The sequence below is a fragment of the Macrobrachium nipponense genome, chromosome 6 (assembly GCF_015104395.2).
Source record: "Macrobrachium nipponense isolate FS-2020 chromosome 6, ASM1510439v2, whole genome shotgun sequence".
In the NCBI taxonomy this organism is placed as follows: domain Eukaryota; kingdom Metazoa; phylum Arthropoda; class Malacostraca; order Decapoda; family Palaemonidae; genus Macrobrachium; species Macrobrachium nipponense.
In genome coordinates, this window is record NC_061108.1 from 90,577,561 (window position 1) to 90,584,204 (window position 6,644).

Here is a 6,644-nt window from a genome sequence, read left to right on the forward strand (position 1 = left end):
TAAACCATTACATCATCTCTCTCATTCTCTCTCAGAAAACATTGGCAATACCTTTTGGTCTGTAGATATTTTCTAAAAGATAAGCAAAGAAATTAATATGTAAATTGATGAATAACATCTAACCATAACTAAATACGTTGTCAAATAATTCACGTTATTGAGAATCACTGGAAGTTGGAGGTTACGAATGAGTGCTAACTTGATAAGGGACCGGAAGCCTTGTGTTTACTCTAATTGCAAAATACATTTGATAAGAGAATTCTACATCATAATGACGCATGAATTTTCATATTAAAGGTATGTATCAATTAGAACTCAAATGACTATTTTCACACACATTAAGTATGCGTTCACATAAAGCACAAACACTCACACTCTTCCGCACACTACATACACATACGCACTCACACATAATATATATATATATATATATATATATATATATATATATATATATATATATATATATATTGCTACGAAGTGCCAAGTCATCAATTACTACCTCACCAAAATCCAGACACCTGAACCCTCATAACACGTATTAAACGACTGAATACTCTAAAGGCAACAGTGATCCTTTAACACTTACCCTTATTGCAGAAAATCAGACTAAGTTCATCAAAACAGGTGAGAGGTAATCTTGTAAGTAATTAAATTAATCAAGGGCATCACTCCATCAACAACTTTAAAAGTCTAAGTATTTCCCTGATTTCAGAAGTCTAAGTACTTCCCTGGTTCTAAGTCACTTCAAGTAAATTGAAGGAAAGCAAATCAATTACCACTCTATGATTCTACCCAACATATATATAATCAAATGCAAATATACTGGTATAAAAAATAAAAACACTTATAAAAATTTTAAATACAAAAATTTATTATCAAATTCAAAATTTGTAAGTGAAATTCACAATATCAGGGAAAATTACTGTTACTTGAAAATAAAGTAAAGTTTAATTAATTCTTGAATCAAATTAAGTAAAATTAAATCAAAATTAATTTATCACAAAATTCAAGAAAATTAATTCAATCAAAATTCAAAAGTGTTAGGCAATAATTGAAAATTTGAAATTAATTCACAAGTGCTAAACAGCAACAAAACTTGAAAAGAATTCTAAGTAAATGCAAATTAATTCACAAATGTTAAATTTAATTAAATGTGTAATGATTAAGCAATGAAAATAACTAAGTCAATTAAATTGTGAATGTAAATAAAAATATAAAATAAAATGGCACACTTCAATAAGAAAATGAACAAGTACACAAACAATGACACAAACACAAAAATATGCAATGTGTAAAAGTGTAAATCTTTTTCACTCAAAACATTATAACCATCAGTTTTTACCAAACCTTCACAACCATCTGTTATTAGTTACTAGTTAACCAAACCATCATAACTTTTAGTTATTAGTTAATCACTGTTCCTAACAAATATTAGTTAACCACAATTCCTATCCGTTATTAGTTATTAGTTGCAACTAATAAAAATATAACACACTTTACCTTTTTGGTATACCAATTTCTTTCTTTCTTTGCTGCAGGCTTGATTCACACTTTCACAAAAACCAGGAGCCGTTACGAAATAATGTTTGTTCAGATTCCACAAAAAAAAAAAAAACTAAATAACACTAAACAAACTCTAAGAAATATCAAATATGAAATTCTAAGTTACGAGTGACCAATTTACATTACGTTAATATAAGATCAAAAGTGCTATGCGATGGAGAGAGAGAGAGAGAGAGAGTGAGAGCGAGATGTTAATGCCTCAAGGTTCTAAGATATAATGAAATTTCTTCCTTGCGGAAACTGGACTGAGGAGATGACACAAAACGTATTTGGCATGAATGCTTCCAGAAAGTTCGAAATCTGATGCAACTTCACATAAAAAATGTGCAATCCCCACGTGGCTTTGATCAAAGACATACGCGTACAAGACGATTCTGTTCAACAGACACGTACTCTACTCGATCGCTCAAAGCAGAAGGCTTATCAAATACGATGACAGATTCTCCAAAACACAAATGAAGATTTGAGCTCACTATCAAACACGTTGACAGAATAGAAAAGCAAATGGATCTCGCAGACCCTCTAATCTCAAAGTGTTGACATAAAAGGGAAAACACTCGCAGATTCGAACAGACAAAGAAAATCTCTCTCTTTTTACATTCTATGTTATACATATATTCTTTTACATTATGTTATGCAAAATCTGAACACACATTTAAAACATCCTATCTCTAAACTATCTAGGAATCTGAAAAAATTTTACACAATTCTACATGACATTTCAAAGAGGGGAAATATGCATTTTGAAAGTAGCAATACATAATAATATATATATGTGTGTGTGTCCTTTGTATCCTTTTTCTCACCTTTACGGGAGCGGCTCAAGAAGGTGCTGTCCTTCCGATGTTTATTGAGTATTGCAGCCTGCTACAGCCTACTAATACTAGGAACTTAATTCACTGCTTAGATGAACAGGGGCACAATTCAAATTAAGGAGACTAGACCACCTTCGAATAACCTTCGTCTAACAATGGCCCTCTCCATGAGGCCGGAGAGGACAAATGAAACGCTGACTTTGAAATACAAAAAGCTTACTCTTTTGATAACCGAATATCACTTTCCTTTAGAGAAAATATGCTCATAGAGCATCGGCAATTGTCACTGCATTATACTCGGTTTTTTCCTTCGGTCCACCCGCCTGTGGTGCTCGCACATGGTAACACTGCGTCCCGGACTTTAAATAGTTATGCTATGTGTAAGTGTTAGGTAAATAAGTGAATATCTGGGTGTACATTTGCAATTGAAAAGTGTTTTGACAATTTACTGTATGCAAATTACACCGTTAATATTCGAAATAGGATATTGTTATTATTGTTGAATGTAAACTGCCTTTTCAGTAAAAACTGCTGTCTTGCAGTCTTACTTTTTAATAAAAGGCTAGGCCCATCGCTAATCACTGTGGTTGATGGCAGCAAGGGTATGCAGTCGTAAAAACCCCCTTTGCCAAACAATAGTAGGCAGTGAAGAAGGCGCACCAGGCAACCGACCCCATAATGTAGGGATAACGGTGGGAATGAAGATTCTTATGTTGTTCCCTAACCCTAAGCCCTCATGTAACGAAACATTACGGGCTTCCCTAGAGCGAGAGTCCGTGCCAGCGCATGACTGGCGTAATCTAAAACGCAACATAAACTAACACCTTTCGAATCTCGAGATTTTTCCTGTCTCTATCTTTTTGTTTCTGAACCTACGCGGTCACATGAACGTGATGCAATCACCGATGTATATATGTCGGTCTGTCCAAAAGATATCTGAATACGATATTGGTGGATTTTAAAATTATGTTTTCAATAGGAAAATTTACGATAATATTTGTCCCCTTTCCAAACAAGGATGAAAACTTAAGAGTCTAAGCATTGCCTCATGATCGGATACGAATACGAGACAGAATCATTATTCCATACTTCCTTAGTTATTCATTATCATTCACAACCGCCTTGTCGTAGTTTACGATTTTTTAGATATCAAAACTTACATCTAAGGAAGAGCTTCTCATGATTGAACAATATAGATATAGGAAAGGGTGTACATGATGCAGTACAGGTGAGATAACTTGAGAAATTTCCCCAAATAATATGGGAAATTTACGTCCTTCGTTTTGGTTTTTATACGTTAATCCCCGATGGGCTGTTGCTAAACGATGAGTGTTTCTGCGGAAAAGCATAAACATAAGACGGTACATTTTTCAAGTTATCTCACCTGCGTATACACCCTTTTCTATGTTGTCTAACATATCCTTGCGGAACGCTTCCATAGAAGTAACGCCTTGCGGAACGCTTCCATAGAAGTAACCATTACGACAGATACACTTTTTCCATGTGTTGTATATTTCTTTTGTTTACATACACAGCCCTAGTCGTCATAAACCCATCACGATTATTAATTTGAAAACGTATTGTCTTCGACTCTGAACTTCCCAGTTCTCTCGCTCATCCCCTTCCTGCTCTTTACTCCCTCATTTCATTACAACCAATACTTCATATTTCATACATTTACTCGATGGTAATTATATATATATATATATATATATTTAATATAATATACATATATATTATATATAAATTATTATATAATATTATATAATATATGTTATAACATATACATATATATCTCTTATTTATATATATATATTAATATTATATATATATGTATATATTATATACACATAACTATATATATATATATATTATTATATATATATATATATATTATATTATATATTTATATACTATATATGTATACATATACTACATAATATATCTATACATATAATATATTATATATATAGTGTATATATATATTAAATTATATATATACATAGATTTATTTATAAATTAATATATATGTATATATATTATATACATATATTATATATATATATTATATAATATATATATATATTATATATATGTATATAATATCTAATAACTGAGCCTTCTTACTACTGTTTACTTAATTCTCGTGGGGCATACTCCCTTCGAAATATAATTCAACACCAGCGTTATACTTCTGTAAAATAATAACATGAATTGACTAAAAATTTTCAACTTTGTTCCTCACTCATTTCAAATGTTACTTACCTCTCACTATTCATATAGATTAGAAATTTTTACCATTTCACACTGTCGAACCGGGTCGATTACCATAGTTGTTGTAATGCCAGTCTGTCTATACCATTCACTCAATCATCCTTTTTTAAGTTACAGTAGCTATTTACTCATGATTTTTTTGGTATGCCACTGTAGTATACTTCTAGTAATATGAGCTATATTTTAGCTAATATGTTCCCAGTAGGAAGAGAAGTAACTCACCTTTTAGATTTTCTTTTTTAATCTTGCTTTCTTGAGTAACACAGACTTGCCTATAGAAGGAGGGAATGTATAAGAAATCACCATGACTAGTAACAAATGCCGTAGTCTGAAGTATGCACTAAGACTAACTATACCATTAGTCATTGCTTCATTATTTTGCATGGCAGTTGCAGTTACATTACATTTCCCTTCTTCCGCAAAGTGATCGCCTTATGACAGCCATTTACGATTGCTTTTCTATTTAAGAATATACACGAGACAGAATCACTGGGAACTCCAAAAACCCACGGTTTCCTTTATTTAAGCATAAGACCCATTTTGTGACAGTTATAAACACCTGCCTCGTTCTCAAAGCACACGCTGTTTCTTCTTGGAGTAACTGTAAACACTGTTATTCATTCAGAATGCACGCTCACTCCTCCTGTGACTGGTACAAATGTATGGCTATCTTTTCTAGAATGCACAACGCAGTCCTCATGTTAAATAAATCGAAGTTAGTTAGCTAATACTGCATAATAATGATTTATAAATTGACATTAATTATCAAACACTTCACAACGAAACCCGGAGAGTTAGCTAGCGCAATGTTTTCCTAGAGGCTACGAGCAACACTAACGTCCACGTGATTCGTTCCACGTCCACGACCTCCTCGGGGTTTGCCCGCTTGGCTTCCCATCCAAACATCTCTCCACGACGCGATGTGGAATCCCCATGATTCCATCACTGTTCACTACGTATAAGTCATTGAGTCTTATGTGTTTGTTGCTATGGCATTATAGACGACATGTCGCTAGCTCGTTTCTTACATATTTTTAACATCCTACTGAAAAGCTTTCCATTATCTAGACTGTAGTCGGCAACATTAAAGCAGCGATTGCTTGTGCTCATGCAACTCTAATTTACTAAAGTACCCGCAAGACTACATTATTGCCACCCTTTACGTTAAAGTTGCCAACTCTGAGGTGGTTGCGAGATGCTACACAGCACCAAATTCTGTACTTAAGTGGTGTCGCCTTAATCCGGCCTGACATTTTCCTTTCTCAAAAATGTAATTTATTAGGTAACAAGAATGCATTTATGGAATACATGCTTGGATTCATGGAAAGCTGTACTCGTGTTATTGTGAAATTGATCATAATACAAAAAGAAACAGTCTCTGCTTTCGTAATATGAGTAACCTTCCTTCATTCATGTGCGACCATTTGGAAGTTCGTCTGAGGAAAGGAACGCGCAAATTACGTTATAATTCATCAGCTTTAGATGAAGCATTAGTTTAACATTTGGGATTGAAACACATTATGACACTGTATGGTTAATATATTATCATATGTATGTATACGATTATGAATAAATTTGAGAAGAATGTCAGTTTACAAATCATGTACAATATAGACGGAAAAAAACCATTTTTGCAGTATTTAAAACTTTTTCATCTCGATTAGAGAAGATATTACAGTAATGACCGGAATCGTTACTCAACATTATAATTGGTATTACATCAGTATATTCCGAAGAACGTCTGCAGTTTCTCTCTCTCTCTCTCTCTCTCTCTCTCTCTCTCTCTCTCTCTGTACAATCACATGTAAATATCAGATGTTTCTAGATTAATGTAATGTATATCTCAAGGAAAACAGAAAGGTTAAAACGTTTCAGAAAATTTCCATATGCTGAAAATTCGTCTATTTATAAACATCACATTCGCAACTCATCACTTTATTGAATTTGTTTTTCAAAAGTTATATACACATGTATTCTACCTGTCCTTCC

At 33.0% G+C, this 6,644-nt stretch overlaps 1 protein-coding gene across 1 annotated transcript in view; it reads right to left on the bottom strand.

The window, feature by feature from the left end:
* LOC135216109 (uncharacterized) overlaps positions 1 to 5,774 on the bottom strand; it is an 11,649-nt gene extending 5,875 nt beyond the window's left edge. The window contains exon 1 of the mRNA XM_064251148.1: positions 4,878 to 5,774. The gene's annotated coding sequence lies outside the window, so the exon portion shown is untranslated. The remainder of the gene's footprint in view (positions 1 to 4,877) is intronic.
* Between the last annotated feature and the right edge of the window lie 870 nt (positions 5,775 to 6,644).